Below are 17,402 nucleotides of genomic sequence, written 5' to 3'. Positions count from 1 at the left end.
TTACCTCATTAAATATATTTAAGACATAGTCAGATAGATTTTTGCATACCAGGGGAATTAAGGGTTATGGGGAAAAGGGCAGGTAGGTGGAGCTTAATCCACGACCAGATCAGCCATGTCATATTAAGTGGCAGAGCAGGCTTGACAGGCCAGATGGCCCGCTCCTGCTTCTATTTCTTATGTTCTGATGCTGCTTTCCCTTTTAATCACAAAAGCCATAAATTATAGATTGCATAGAATTCAGTCACAAACCTGCTCATTTGAAACATCACAGTATCACTGTAATCTACATATAATAAATGAGTTCTATGTGTCAGAGGAATCTTATAGGTTTTCTATTTATACACTGATTAAGCCTGATACCAATGATGCAGAGATTGGACATTGTACCGGGAATAAAATATTGGGCAGTTAATGTCAATAAAAACGTTGATTCTTTATCAAGAGACATTACATAGTTATTATTTTAATATTATAATTTTGCATTAATAACAAGGGTCCTTTTAGTTTCTGAGACCCTCTCCACTGTGGGTGAAGAATATAATAGTCTCACTGAATTAGAATTAAAAACAATAAATCGGAAATACATGATCACTAGTTTACAGGCAGTTTATTGCTTCAGCTACCTGTCACTCTTCAAGTCAATGTGCATAACATATGAAACAATTAAACCACTCTTTGAAGGTTTAATTTCTCATAAAGTTTGCAGGCAATCTGATTCAGGAGACTATTGCTCCTTCACAAATACTTGATAGGAGTTTAAGTTTGCCTGAGGTAAGATTGTGCCAGCACATAGAGACATAAAATGTATAGTCAGGTTAATCTGGTGTTCAAAGGTAGTTTGCACATTCCTGAGTGTCATCTGTGGCTCAGGGATAGCATCCTTGCCTCTGCGTCAGTTGATTCTGGATTTGAGACATGCGGAAACATACACAATTTCTAATGGGGTGGATGTGAAGTTTACATTTCCCGTGGCTAGGTATTTCAAACCACTAGTACTGTCTCAAAAAAAGAGTAAGCCATCCAAGAGAGAGGTAAGAAGAAATCTCTTCACTCAGAGGGGAGTAAATCTTCAGAATTTACTACAAAGGCCTGTGAAAGCTCAATAACTTTCAAGACAAAGATCAGTAGTTAAATACCTAAAGGATATGGCATTAATACAGAAGAATGGGTCTGAAGTTTTAAAAATTCAGCTGTTATTGACTCATGTGGATATTCTTAGGCATTATCGGAAGAGTTGACTATTCTGACATAACTTCATGATCCACTATTGTGAAAAGTGGCATTATCACTGCATTTGATGGGGCTGATCTAGCATCTCAAATCTGGGTATCCATGAGGCAATACTGGAAGGCAATGGAATTCTAATGTATCCCAATCTATAACATGTCCTGTCATATCCCTCACTCTACCATTCCTTCCATCATTCTCCTTTGAAGGATGACATATAAAATATTCTACCTTGTACTGGCAAATGGGAAGCAGACCTCACTTCAAACAATGACTTTCTTCAACAATAGAGGACATTCCAGGGCACTTACCATGAGAATATCCTCCATAATCAACATTTTGGGAGTCATCATTGACTGAAAAATAGCAAACATTTGAATGTCAGCCTAATCTATCTTCCAAACATATCCTACATTGCTGTGTTTACTCTACAAAATTCACTGTAGTGTCTCACCTAAACTTCCTTGACAGGGCTTCCTAAATCTTTTGTCTATAGAAGAATAAATGCATCATTCACCAATCAGTTACGCTTTGATGTCTAACTTCTTCCACGTGTATGCTCCCTATTTGAGTCAGCTAATTGGCTCATCTCATTGTTGCCAGGCCAAATCCTGCAACATCCCAGCCGCAGGACTGTGGGAGTATTTTTATCAGAAGGACTGCAGTTACCAGGCATCCTCATGGGTAATTGGGGATGGTTATTAACTGTTGGCAGTGTTGGTGATGCCCATCTTACATGATTGAATAAAAATAAGGATCCCACAGTTACAGTATGTAATTAGGTGGGTTTTCGTGGACAGCCTTGCTTGAGAAACATATAGATTCAGCAGCATTATCAGCCACAATTTTTATTCGCCAGTGACTGGCCAAAGACAACCAGGAGGTGATCAAATTACCACTATTGGAAGAATGCAGAAAGCTACGAAGTTTATAGACAAGTGCCAGTTTTCTGATTTGAGTAAGGTCAAATAGCATTTTCAGAATGTCTGTCTTGAAAATAACAAAGATAAAAAAAGATATAAAGATATTAATAATATTAATCTCAAGATAGGGTGTGAAAAGGTGTAAGTTGTGCAATAATTGTAAAACTGTTTTTGGATTGTATTGGGAGTGTTCTGTTCACTTCTGGGTACTTATCCTTGGGAACGATACAAAGCAAGTTTATCATTATACCACATCCTAATGAAGTATGTTATGAGAATATGGTGCATAGTGGAGGCAAGTTTTCGCTCATTTCCAGAAAATAGAAGATTATTTTAATTGAGGTGTTTAAGACAGTGTTGTTGGGGTTTGAGAAATAAATACAGAAATGCATTTTATTTGGTGTGGGAGTCATGAACAAGCAGTGATAAAATTAGAACTCTGTTTTCAGAGTTGATGTTATGATGCCACAGTGTGTAGTAGTTAGAGCTCTCGGTATCAAAGTTCAATCCTGACCTTCAGTGCTATCTGTGTGGAGTTTGCATATTCTCCTCATGATGACGTTTCCACCATCTGCTCTAGTTTCCTCCAACATTGAGATGTACAGGTAGGTTAATTGTTTATGGTAAATTACCCTAGAGTTGGAAAGTGGCAAAAGAATTGCAGGGGAGTTCGCAGATAGGTACAGGGCTACGTGGAAATAAGAAGTGATATCGGACGGGGATGGGAGTTAACTTAAGGAACAAACTTCAGAACCTGCATTAGGAACATTGCTAATCTTCCACCTCAACACCATTTGCACCGCTTTCAGTTTTTTCTGTTGGTCCCCCTAATATCTAGTTGTTTATCAGTCGCTGCATTGATCCTAAGATTTTTAAAAATCCGATGATACTCCACCTTCTGAGTGAAGAATTTTTTTCATCATCTCAGCCCTAAACATCTAATCCACAAATTATATTCCCTGGTCCTGGAAACATCGTCCCTGTATTCAACCCATTAAACAATTTGTTTAAAACCAATGCTGCGATAAGTACTTCAGATCTAACTGAATGGCAGAAAGAGCGTCTGAATAATCCTCCTCCTGCGTTACATTAGGGAAGGCAAATCTTGCATGGTTCTCCATTTTATAACTTCTAAGTGCTTGCATTAATTGGGCAATGCAAATAGAAACCGATTACTGATAAGAGAATTTCCATCTGAAATATAACACAAGCTGTCAGCTGGTGTCTAAACCATGGGATCAATACTCAAACAGATGTTATTTATTTTGTGGAAATCCATTCCCTCTTGCTGTAGGAAAATGGAGAGAGGTCAATTGCTTAAAACTCCGCCAGTGCCAGAAACTGCAGTGAAATCACAGTGCATAAATAGATCAAAGACACAAAGGGTTCAAACTGCAATTTAAGTTTACAGGCTTGCCTAACAAGATCTCTGTAGGAAGGGATCCATTTTACAATTGCCATATTAATGGGAAAGTGAAAAATACGCCTAGAAATTAACTTGACCTCTGCTGCAAATGGTTCAGCTAAATGAAGACTGTAAAATGAATAAATTCTGCTTCTCAACCAACAATATCTTCATCTCAGCAAAGAATTGAAAACCTTTCATTCATTAATCATTTACTAGTGATCTGCATTCTCTCCTGGAAGTAAGGACAAAACACAACAGCTATCTTCTGCATTTTACAAATGGCAATTTCATAATGCCCCCTAAATCACACTAAGCGGTTTCTCTGATAATCCTGTGAAAAGAGCAGATGTCAGTTGCAGATTCAATTTCCTTTGTGGACGCACAAAAGGGCAGCTCCATGGTAGGTTGCTTAGCAGTAAAAGCAAAGCTTTGTTTTCGACTGATGCCAAGGGCAGCTGATTAATTTTTCCTGACTCGTCAGCAAAGGCTTCAGTTGTCGACAACCCTGTTTCAGATTGCCCCAATTGGCAAAGTTCTAAAACACGAGCAAAGCACCGAAAGTTATTTTTAATGTTGTCAGCATTCTCACCTCCGAGTCACAAGTTTTCAGCTTGAAACACCGTTCCTGAAGTTTGAGAGCTTAATCCAGGCTGACACTCTCAGTGTTAACTATGCTGTACTCAGCTGGGAGTGCCACTCTTCAGATGAAATATTAAACCATCCTCCTGTCTGTTTCCACAGGTGGGAGCAGGGAATCCCATCACAATTATTTTGAAAATCAGCTAGTGGATGTAAAATACGTAAAGATAAGGTTTAAAATTATCATAATTTTACTATAGTCCAAAGTGTAAAGATCACTACTCTTAACTACATTAGTGTTTTTGCCTTAAGACAAAGTGCAGCTAGTAGAGCTGCTACCTCTAGCACCAGTGACTCTGGTTCAGTTCTGATGTCTGGTGGTCTGAAGCTTGCATGATCACCCTGTGACTATGTGGATTTTCTTTGCATTCGTCTGTTTGATGTGGCATTTGACCACTGCAAAATTTCCCAAATGTACTGTAGAGTGGTGGGATCTGGTGGGAGGGAAATGGGGGGAAGGGGGATTGCAGGGAAAATAAAACGTGATTAGCGAAGGGTCAGTGCAAAATGGTTTAAGTCCAGTGGACCAGCCTGAGAGAGCCTGTTTCTGCTGACAATGTTGACAGTGCTGTTTGATTGGGAATTCCAGGATTAGACTTGGCAACAATGATACATTTCTGAGTCAGGATGGCATGTGACTAAAAGTAAACTGCAAATCCTAGTGTCTCCATCCATACTTTGCTTTTCTTTTACATTTGCTGTCCTCGTAGGTTTGGGAGGTGCTGCAGATTTTCTACTGACGTCATTTTTGGATGGAAGACATGGTACTTCTGTTGGACAAATGTTGGAGAAGGTAAACTGTTTGGGTGGCAGTTGTGATATGACGGAAGTGGGATGTTATGTCCAGAATGGTTCAAAATTTATTATCAAAGTGCATATACATTACCATATACAACCCCGAAATTCATTCTCTTGCAGGCATTCACAGTAAGTATAAGGAAACAAAAAAACAAGCATAGTAATAATAATAAATAAATATTGAGAACATGAGACAGAGTCCTTTAAAGTGAGTCCGTAGGTTGTGGAGACAGTACAGTGTTGGGGAGAGTGAAGTTGAGTGATGTCATTTCCTCTGGTTCAAGAGCCTGATGGTTCAGGGGTGATAACTGTTCCTGAACCTCGTGGTGCGGGTCTCAAGACTTCTGTACCTCCTTCCTGATGTCAGTAGTGAGAAGAGAGCATGGTCTGGGTGGTGGGGGTCTCTGATGATGGATGCTGCTTTCCTGTGACAGCACCCGATTAATATGTGGTCAGTGGTGGGGAGGGCTTTACCTATGATGGACTGGGCTGTGTCCATTACTTTTTTTTTGCAGGCAGCCTATAAAAACTTCTAAGCTCTGCAGATGCTGGAAATCTAAACAACACACACAATGTGCTGGAGGAACTCAGCAGGTCAGGCAGCATCCTGGGGAAATGAACGAACAGTTGATGTTTTGGGCCAAGACCCTTCTTCAGGAATGGAAAAGAAGGGTGAAGGCACCAAAATAAAAAGGTGGTGGGAAAGGCAAAGGGCTGCGGTGGAAGGAATCTGATAGGAGAGGTGAGTGCACTAGAGGAGAAAAGGAAGGAGGAGGTGATAAGCAGGGGAGAAGAGGTAAGAGGCCAAAGTGAGAAATAGAAGAAGAGGAGTGGGAGAGGGAAAAAATAGTTACCAGAAGGAGTTATCAATACTCATGCCATCAGTTACTCCTCCACCTGGGGCTGGCCTCATCATAGTACAAGAGGAGGCAAAGGACTGACATGTCAGAACAGGAATGGGAATTAAAATATTTGGCTTTAAATTAAAATGTTTGTAGGTTCCACTTATGGCAGATGGAGTGGAGGTACTCAACAAAGCAGACACCCAATTTACATCAAGGGCTTTGGTGTTTTCATACCAGGCTTAAATGCAGCCAGTCAATATACTCTCCACTACACATTTATAGAAGTTTGTCAAAGTTTTAGATGTCATGCCGATTCTTTGTAAACTTCAATGGAAGTAAAGGCACTGCCATGCTTTCTTTGTAATTGCAGTTATGTGCTGGGATTGGGACAGGTCCTTTGAAATGATGACACTGGAATTTACAGTTGCTCTCCCTCTCCACCTCTGATCCTCCAATGAGGATTGAAATGCTATTTTTTTGCCTCTTCACTCAACCCTGGAACATCTGGACAGTAAAGATGCATACATCAGGATGCCTTTAACTAACTACAGCTTAACATTCAATATCATCATCCCCTCAAAGCTAATCAATAAGCTCCAAGACCTTGGCCTCAATTCCTCCTTGTGCAATTGGATCCTGGATTTTCTTACTTGTAGGCCTCAGTCAGTCTGGATTGCAAATAATATCTCCTCCACGATCTTCATCTGCACAGGTGCACCACAGGGCTATGTGCTTAGCCCCCTTCTCTGCTCCCTTTACAACTATGACTGTGTGGCTGAGTACAGCTCCAATGCTATATTCAAGTTTGCTGATTACAAATCAAAGGCTGTGATAAATCAGAATACAGGAGGGAGATTAAAAATTTGGCCGAGTGGACTCACAACAACAACCTCTCACTCAATGTCAGCAAGACCAAGAAATTGATTATAGACTTCAGGAAGTGGAAACCAGAGGTCCTTAAGCCAGTCCTCATCAAGGATTAGAGGTGGAGGGTGTTAGCAAATTTAAATTCCTGGCTGGTATTATTTCAGAGGCCCTGTCCTGGACCCAGCATACAAGTGCAATTGCAAAGAAAGCACAGCAGCGCCTCTACTTCCTTAGGAGTCTGCAGAGTTCTGGCCTGACATCTAAAGCTTTAACAAACTTCTGTAGATATGCAGTGGCTGCATCATGGCCTGGTATGGAAACACCAATGCCTTTGAATGGAAAATCCGAAAAAAAGGTTTTGGATTCAGTGAAGCCCTCCCAACTATTGAGCACATCTGCATGAAATGCTGTCGCTGGAAAGCAGCATTCATCAAAAATCACCAGCCCCCAGGTCATGCACTTTTCTCACTGCTGTCATCAGGCAAAAGGTACAAATGCCTCAGGACTTGCACCATTAGGTTCAACAACAGTTACTACCCCTCAACCATCAAGCTCCTGAATAAAAGGGGATAACTACACTCACACCCCATCATTGAACTGTTCCCACAACTAATTATCTCACTTTGAGGATCCTTTATCTCATTATCCCATGTTCACATTATTTATTGCTATTTATTTTATTGCTATTTATTTATATTTGCATTTGCACAGTTTTTTGTCTTCTGCACTCTGGTTGATCTTTCACTGATCCTGTTATAGTACTATTCTATAGATTTATTGAATATGCCTACAAAATTGAATTTCAGCATTGTATATGGTGACATATATGTACTTTGGTAATAAAATTTACTTTGAACTTTGAACTTTGAAGACTGGCTCATGGACCTCCAGTTTTCTTCTCCTGAATTCAATAATCAGCTCCTACCGATATCGAGAAAGAGGTTGTTGTGGCACCATTCAAACAGATTTTCAATCTCCCTCCTATATGCTGATACGTTACCACCTTTGCTTTGGCAATGGTAGTGGTATCACCAGCAAACTTAAAAATGGCATTGGAGCTGTATTTTGCAACACAGTCAGAGGTGTAGAGCAGGGCATAAGCACACAGTTTTGCCGAAGGAGATTATGGAGATACTATTACCTCCGAACTGACTGGGTGGATTCATTCAGGCAAGTGAAGAGTATTCTGTTCATGACTTAGGCCTTGTGAAAATCAGGGAATAAGTCACTTACCACAGGGCACCAAGCTTCTTAACCACTCTTGCAACACCGGTGGTTATTCCATTTAAAGTCCTGGTCGATATTGTTAATGATGGTAATGTGACGACGGTAATGCCTTTGAACTTCAAGGATAGGAGATTAGACTCCCTCTTGTCAGGGGCAGTAATTGGTGCTGCATGATTATTATTTCCCAATATTCGCCCAATTCTGTATATAATCAAGAATACAAACAAGAAAATGTTGGAAAACTCAGCAGCTTAGGCTATGTTTATGGAAAGAGAAACAGAGTTATGAATGGGATGTCATCATTAGTAAACATCCTACTACATTAAAGCAGCAGGAGCTGAAGATGTTTGGACTCAGGCCACTGACCTGAGGAACTCCTGCTGTGTTGTCCAGAGAAAGAATGCTTGACCTCCAATAACCATCTTCCTTAGTGTGAAGTATGACTCCAATCATAGAAGGGCTTTCTCTTGATGTCCATTAACTGAAGTTTAACCAGAGCTCCTTGGTGCCATTCTCAGTCAAATGCTCCCTTAATGTCAAGGTTAGCCATTTGTACTTCACCAAAGCAATTCAGTTCTTTGGTGCACATTTGGACCAAAGTTGCGGTAAGGTTTGATACCAAGTGGCTCTGGCAAAACTCAAACAGCACTTTGAAGTAGGTTACTGATGAGCGACTTGATAGCACTGCTGAGAACACTGGTTGTGATTGAGAGTAGGCTGGAAGTGGTGCTACAAACTGGGGATGGAAGTAAATGCTGGCATCGTTGGCAGCACCATAATCTGTAAATGAGTAAATACTGTATGTAAACAAAGGGCAGCCACCATAATGATGTTCAAATTCTTATCCTCAGGATCTTTAGTCCAGGATTCTGCATTACTTTTCAAGTTAAATAATTGCATTTTTTATACCTCACACACTCAAATGGGCACAAAAGATGACAGGAATATGTACCGTACATCTCCTTGTCCCTCTACTCATTTCCTTTTCCAGGACACAGTGCTTAGCTGAATGTCTTCTGAAGAGAACCCTTTACAAATGATAGTACAACAAGTTTAAATTGTGAATTTAACCAAGACATATGTGACTTACAGAATATTTATATTCAGATTATAAAAATAAAATAGTGAGACTCAGAACTATTTATCTTGAAATCTAACAGGCAAAGTTCCAGCTAGTTCTGGTTCACTTGATTACATTGTTATTTGAGGATTTGTGTGGAATTATGTGTGTTTACAGTTTAAAAGTAAAAGATTGATATTATGGAATGGTGGCTATTAAAATGCATAGTTGCCTTCCCATGTTTATTTTTTTTCTAAAAGGAGTACCAACCTACCATGCTAATCTTAGTATGGATCAGGAATTGGTTCATTAGACACCAAATTGCCATACAGAGTATTGGCCAGAGATTTGGGTTTCAGTTTGGGCCATCTTCTCTCTTAAAATAGAAGCAGAAATAAATAAAAATCAAATTATCAAATTTATTTGGCTTCTTTCACAACATCCCAAACAATGCAGCATTTTCTGTTGTGATTCGGCTGCAGGAAAGTTAGCAGCTAACTTGCACACAATAAAGGACATATAATCTATTTTATCTTATTTTAATTGAGGAATAAATATTGGGATAAGTACAGATGAGAACTCTCATGCTCTTCTCCAAAGCTCCTTAGATGTTTTGGAGTCTTCTACGTCCACCTAAGAGGTTAATCTACTTCCAATAACACAGCAATTCCTTACTGCTGCACTGAAAGTGTCATTCTAGGGTTAAGTTCAATTTTCTGGAATGGAACATGAAACCAAAACTTTCTTATTCTGTGGCAACAATGCTACAATGGGCTTATTGCTGTGTTATAGTTCTTTTATTTTGGAAGCTCAGAACTATCAACTCTCAGTTATTACAATACTCCCCATGTTAACAAATAAAGGTAGATCATCATTGGTTGATGTGGTTCATCGTTAACATTTAAACTCTCACTGCCTCTATCTCATGTCTTTTGTGATGCTTTTTTAAAGTTTTCTTTGTAACTCTATCAGATTGCAGAGTTGTATATAACCTCGTGTGCAAACCTCCAGGAATCAATGTTTTACAAATCATCATTGTCTATTTAACTGACTGTTTTACCTTTGTATCAGAGATTTGCATCCGAATACTATATTAACTTCAAGGTCACAACCTTGTCATGGTTTGGATAATAATCGAGAGAGCAATGTTGACTGGAGTCAGGATTTCATGCTTTGGTGCTTGGTTGGGTAACCCATACCAAACAGGTCAAAAAGTAGAGGCTAGACTAAGAGTAGCCTACCGATCCTCCAGGTTCAGGGGTTCAGCTCAGGGATAACAACCCTGACTGGTAACACAAAATTGTTACAGAAACAGCAATGAAAATCCTTTCATCTGAGTATGAAGGTATTCCTGAATTTCCATCTGGGACTTGAATGACTGACATAGTGAAAATCAAGAGAAAGCTACTGACACGATGAAGGAAGCTGTGAACATGGCCAAAGATGGAGGGCCTTCATTGTTACCCTAAACGCCAGCAGCATAACAGACAAAAGAGAGCCCTATTAACTGCTGCTAAAATATTGCAGCCAAATACGGGTATCCGAGGTCAAAAGGCACCTAGATGAACCCAACCATCAATCAAACTCTGTTTCCTAGTTCTGCATAGCAGGAAAAGTGTATTGTACTTGGAAACTGTCTGGTTTATGTTTGAGGCAGAAACTCTCATAATATTTAAGAAGTCTTTGGAAAACACTTGAAACACAAGGCATAGTAATTGAATTGAATTAAATTTGCTTTATTTCTTACATCCTTCACATACGTGAGGAGTATAAATCTTTACATTATGTCTCCATCTAAATATGCAATGTGCAATTTATATTAATTTGTAATAAATAGTATGTACAATAGGACAGTCAATATAGCATAGTAATACAATTGTATCAGCATGAATTAACCAGTCTGATGGCCTGGTGGAAGAAGATGTCCCAGAGGCTGTTGGTCCTGGCTTTTATGCTGCGGTACTGTTTCCCAGATGGTAGCAGCTGGAACGGTTTGTGTTTGGGTTGACTCAGGTTGCCAAAGATCCTTTGGGCCCTTTTTATGCACCTGTCTCTGTATGTGTCCTGAATAGTGGAAAGTTCACATCTACAGATATGCTGGGCTGTCCACACCACTCTCTCCAAAGTCCTGCGATTGAGGGAAGTACAATTCCCATATCATCAGCAACTAATCAGGATGCTCTAAATTGTGTCTCTGTAGAAAGTTCTTCGGAATTGGGGACTCATGCCAAACTTCTTCAACCATCTAAGGTGAAAGAGGCTCTGTTGTGCTTTTTTCACCTAACAGCCAGTATGTACAGACCACGTGCGGTCCTCGGTGATGCGTATGCCGAGGAACTTAAAGCTGTTCACCATCTTAACCCCAGATCCATTGATGTCCATAAGGGTTAGCCTGTTTCCATTCCCCCTTTAGTTCACAACCAGCTCGTTTGTTTTTTGTTACATTAAGGGAGAGGTTGTTTTCTTGACACCACTGTGTCAGGGTGTTGACTTCTTTTCTGTAGGCTGCCCCATTATTATTTGTGATAAGGCCAATCAATGTAGTGTTGTCAGCAAATTTAATTAGCAGATTGGAGCTGTGGGTGTTGATACAGTCATGGGTATACAGAGAGTAAAGGAGGGGGCTTAGGACACAGCTCTGAGGGGCTCCTGTGTTGAGGGTTAGAGGGCAGGGGTGAGGGAGCCCACTCTTACCACCTGCCAGCGATCTGACAGGAAGTCCAGGATCCAGCTACACAAGGCAGGGTGAAGACCAAGGTCTCTGAGCTTCTTGTCGAAGTTGGAGGGAATTATGGTTTTGAATACTGAACTGTAGTCCAAGAACAGCATTCTCACATAAGCATCCTTCTTCTCCAGATATTAAAGGACTGTGTGTAGAGCTGTGGCTATTGCATCATCTGTTGATCAGTAGTAAGCTAAAGATCAAATGTTAATAAGTAAGATTGGTATAGGTGCATACTTGATTATGGGTATATGACCTTATGATAATGATGCTAAAAAATAAACTTATTTGGACGGTTTGCATAGTCAAGGCTTGTCTATAAATAAATATGGATGATCTAATTGTGGCTTAACATAGTTAAAGGATTGGACAAAAAATTTAATCCTGGAGCAAGAAGCATTATCTTAACATTAGAACAAACACACAGAGATGATGTCAGCAAGCACATCTTTGCACAGAAGGTAGCAGATACCTAGAACTCTCTCCCCAAACAGCTGTTCTCTGGGGTCAATTGAAAATGTCAAATCCCTGATGGATGGATTTTTGTTGGACAATGGTATTAAGGGATATGGAACTAAGACAGGTCAATTTTCCTTCATCTTGTTGCTGCTGAATCATTGGTTGCTGGTGCATTCTCTCTTCCCGAATTAGTCTGATTGATCTCAACTATGCACGATAAGCTTTCAAGTATACTCTGAGCAGAAGGGATAATATGCCACTGACGTGTGGAATTCAGTGTCATATATGCACAAACAATGCTGCAGAGCTGAGGCATACAAGGCTTCCTAATCTCAGAATATCTTGGAGTGCTTTACAAACAATGGAATGCAGCGCAGTCAAGCCATAATATAGCGAACATAACAGCCACTCTCCAAACTCCCCATGAAGAGGAATGTGACAACAACCAGATATACTGTTTTAGGAATGCTGGCTGAGGTTTGAATCGAGGACACTCCTCCAAAAAGAGAGAACCTCTGACAGTGTGGCATGTATTCCATGCCAAAGTATCTGCTTTCATACCCATCCACAGTGTGTGTCTGTGTGTGTCTTACAAAGGCAAATCTTTCTTTTGCAGTGTGATGAGACATGGGTCCTCAGGCAGTGTGACCCAAGTTTTAGTATGTCTATAAATTACAAATTGTCTGATGACTGGCTTCATAATGACCTTAACTAAGCATTCTATCTTTAGATCTTAATAGAAATTTGGAACAACAGGGCTACATTGTTCTAATATACCCAAAATGTAGCATGAGGGAATTAAGACTTGAGAATAATCCTAGCAATTCATTCATTATTCTGCAAACTACAGAAAACAAGTCCAAAATGATCTAATTGTCACTGCCCAACAGAGCAGTGGACACAATGCTGTAATTGCATATTTATTTGTGGGAGATTGCACAATGGGGCCTTTTCAATATGTAGGAGCCCCAAACAGGTGCAGAAACAAAGAGATTGTGTGCATCCTCCCCCAAAGGTCACATTCTAGTCAGTTTATGCAAGAGCCTGTTTGAGCCATGCCTTGAACATCATATAGCATGTCAACATGGCGTGGCAAAAAAAAACGCTGATCTTCGTGAAAGCTCTACTTGCTACACTGTGCTAATAAACGAAACTAGCAGACCACAAGCTCTTGGCAAATAGCACACTTTGTAGTGCAACCTTCCCAGAAAAGCCTGACTCATTTTTTTATATAGCTTCTCAATCCCATGCTGTCTGTATCACAATAATACAGGCAGTGTCTCCAAGAACTGAAGATGACCTTTGCAGTTAAACCCAGTCGTAATCAATCCTCACTACCAACAGATCAATACTCTAAAAGCAGTTACTGACATTAACAGTTGCTCCTTATGTGGGGAGTTTCTGTTTACAGTCAAGATTCACCTCTCCTAATTGCTGCCATATTCTAATTTTTTTTGTATCTATGTATGTCTGCACCTCTTCCCAAAGCCTTTCATTTCTTTTTTACGATACAACTGGGCACAACACATGAGCTAAGACCTAACCAGTGATTTGGGTGGGGTGAGGGAGGGTACCTTGCCTGTGATGGGTTGGGCTGTATCCATCACTTCTTGTAGGCTTTTCTGTTCATGGGTATTGGTGGTTCCATGTGGTGCAACCAGTCAGGATACTTTCCACCCTGTATCTATAGAAGTTTACTTAAGTTTTAGATGACATGTCAAATAGGCATATATGTCTAAGCCACCTTTCTGAACGCATTTACATGCTGGTAACTTCATTGATCTCAATTGTGAACTAATTATACAACCTATAGACTAATTTTAAAGGACCCTACAACTCATATTCTCAGTATTATTCATTTATCTACTGAATTTTTTTCTACACAGTTTGTCTTCTTTTGCCCATTAGTTGTTTACTGGTCTTTCTGTGTAGTTTTTTTAATCGATGGTGTTGTATTTTTCTGCTCTGCTGTGAGTGCCTGCTAGAAAATGAATTTCAAGGTAGTATATACGTTCCTTGATACTACATTTACTTAGAACTTTGAATAATCAGAGAGTCAAAGCGAGATAAAGCATGGAAACAGATCCTTCAGTCCATCAAGCCGACATTGACCATCAACCACTCATTGACAATAATTACACTGATCCCTCATTAATCATCTTTTTATTCTCCCTACATTCCCATCAATTTACTAACCCTCCAACACCACCTTCCCAGGCTTCTACCAACATGGACAACATGGACAATTTAGAGCAGCCAGCTAAACTACCAACCACACATCTTTGGAACAGGGAGGGAACTGAAGGAAACCAACACAGTCATAGGGAGAATACTGCGTGCAAGGTGCAAGGTCAGGATCAAAGCCAGATCTCTGATGTAGTGAGGCAGAAACTCTACCAGTTTCACCCCTTTGTAAAGGTTTAGTCTCTTCTTTCCTCTCCTGCCATTTCCCCCTCATGTCACATTTAATTTCTGTCTATTTGAATTCTGAGAGCTTTGGTAACATTAGACTGTGTTTTCCAGTGTTGGGAAGCTGATCTGGCAGCTGAAGCTCAGCGATGGGGCTGGAAAACCAAAGTCTGTCCCGTGGAAGTGGGTGTAGGGAATTTAGAGACACATTCACCATCAAATTGCTGAAGGAGCTAAGGATCCATGGTCAGACTGTATAGCAAACCATCAGAGCCACATCAGAGGTGGTGGAAAGAAGCAATCAATGGTTTCGAGTCAAGCGAAAAGACCTGTCCTGGGCTCCAAGATAGCATCAAGAGAGTGGGAAGACACAATGGGGGGGGGGGTGACTCTGGGACACCAGTATCATCATTGAGCCCTCTGGAGATGTATTGGGTTAATTGATGAAACATCTAGGAAGGAGGGTGCCCACTTGAAAACCCTTGTGTGTCAACCCTGTGCCACTCCCAACATCAAGGCAGTCTCAAGCAAGTGCTCATGACCCATTGGCATGAGGTATCTTATCCTGTGTTTTTTGATTTTGATTTTGAGAACTTCAGTAATATTAGACTATGTTTTCCAGTGTTGGAAAACTGATCAATGGGGGATTACAGTACTTTGCTGCCTGAGATCTCTGGGGTATCGCTCTGTTACAGAGCGGGGAAACTTCCTTTTGATCACTGTTGGGATTGCTCACTGCCGGAGAGGGAAAAGCCTGTGGCTGTGCTTGGAGAATGTTATCCAGGTTTTCTGCGTTTTGGATATGGACTTGGACTATAGGCTTTTTAGAAGTCTTATAGGCAGAAGTGATAGGCATTGAAGAAAATTATCAAAAATTACAGGGCTACATAAGTGGGCCAAGCAATGACAAATAGCATTCAATTTAGATGAATGAAAGGTGTTAAGTCAAACCAGGATAGGACTTTCACAGAGAATGGTAAAGCCCCTTGGGCTGCAATTCAGCTGCAATGAGTGCAAAGGATTACAAGTATTTTACTGTGATACAAGGATCTGAGTTATTGGTTAGAGCTTAGGCAGGCTAGAACTTGATTCCTTGGAGAGTAGGAGACCTTACAGAGGATATAAAATTACGATGAGGCATAGATAGGGTGAATGCACACAGACTTTTTCCCAGGAAAAGGGAATCAAAAACTAGAGTGAGAGGGGAAAGGTTTAAAAGAGACATGAGCAGAAACTTCTTCACGTACACATATGTGGAATAAGCAGCCAAAGAAATTTGTTGAGGTAATTACAGTAATGTTAGTTAAAAGATATTTGGACAGGACATAGAAAGGTTTAGAGAGATATGTGCAAAACACAGGCAAATGGGACTAGCATGGTAGTATTTGGGCTGTATTACTCTATAGTTCTATAAATCAAGGAGGTCCAAGGAACCAGAAATACAGGAGGTTGCAAAAGATTGTGAGGCTAGATAAAGATATGGATGTAGAATACAAAACAATGTCCAGTATGGAGATAAAAGCTGAAAGAATGATACATCTGTCTGACCCTTCGCTTTATAATAATATTTAATTTCATGATTATTTTCATTTGATTCCATAAACAAAAATATTCTTTGTAAATATTAATCTCTTGTAAATGAACATATGTGATAACTCTATATTTTGATGCACTAGTTGGTTTATGTACATCTTACACTGCCTCAACGTAGTAATTTTGACTGGTAGTGCAGAATACATTTTTCACAGATCTTTAATGATCACTACTGGTGGTGTTTATAATGTTGAATCTTAAGGAAGTCAATGTACATTCCCCACATATAAATATAATAAATAGGGGCTCATATAAAAACTCTTAGCATGTCACAATTCTCTAAAGAAGACTGACTTATTTGCAACACGATTGCAGCAGTCTAATGTGAGATTACGTTATTCTTAATGGATGGTTCGGAATAGTGACTGTTCTTCTGGGAATAAGAAGAAGCAACTAGGATTAATTATTTATTTCTCAAGCCGTGAATATTGAAGTATATATTTATGCCTGTTAAAATCAAAGAAACATGCATTAATGCAAATATGGTACTGCAATGCTTCATATTAACCAAATATCTTGAATAATCTATGGGATCTTTCATATCCACCTGAGGGCAGTTGGGACCACTGCATCTGAATTGTTTGATTATGGTGCACCAATGATCATGAGGTGCTTTGACCTCCCTTTAGACCAGTTAAGACCTCTCCTTGGTATGTTGCCCCAATGTGGAGTAGAAAAAGGAAAACAAAACATTAGTTCAAGTGCAAAGATGGGTAGGTGTAGCATTTTGCAAGTGAGAGATTGCGAGGTTGAGGACAGTGTTCGGGTTCTGTAAGGAAATAGAGTGGGATTCTTCTACCGACAGTTGGTGGTCCTCCATTTCCCAGTCGTTGAGGTAGGTCTGGGGCAGGTTGATGATGGTTGTTGGTGACCATGTATGGGTGTTGGAACTTTGGAGTTCATGGGATTGGTGGTGGAAGTGCTAATGTGAAGCTGGTGAGCTTGCAGGGAGGAAATGGGTTTAAGAATCCATGAACATTGGGGAGTCCAGAAGAAAACAGGAGCTTGCTCAATAATATCTCCTTTATAAGTCAACCTGCAACGGAGTGTGTGGTTCTATTTTAAGCCATGTGGGTTACAGGTTCCCAATGATTCTCAATTTCCCTCAGTAAACTTGAAAGCAGCATTGCACAGTGAATAATATCATTGGAAAACATGTCATCACTGTAACTGTAGTTTGCAACCAAATGTGCCTACATTAACTTCTGGAATAGCACTATTT

General features: G+C 40.0%; 1 long non-coding RNA gene across 2 annotated transcripts in view; it reads left to right on the top strand.

Moving 5' to 3' along the window:
• The window catches only part of LOC132392816 (uncharacterized), a 156,902-nt gene that overhangs the window by 31,460 nt on the left and 108,040 nt on the right, over positions 1-17,402 (top strand). For both annotated transcript variants that reach the window (XR_009511663.1, XR_009511662.1), the window contains exon 2: positions 4,911-4,993. This is a non-coding gene — a long non-coding RNA (uncharacterized LOC132392816). The remainder of the gene's footprint in view (positions 1-4,910; positions 4,994-17,402) is intronic.

This window comes from Hypanus sabinus, chromosome 4, assembly GCF_030144855.1.
Source record: "Hypanus sabinus isolate sHypSab1 chromosome 4, sHypSab1.hap1, whole genome shotgun sequence".
Classification (NCBI taxonomy): Eukaryota; Metazoa; Chordata; class Chondrichthyes; order Myliobatiformes; family Dasyatidae; genus Hypanus; species Hypanus sabinus.
This window is presented reverse-complemented; position numbering and strand designations above follow the sequence as displayed.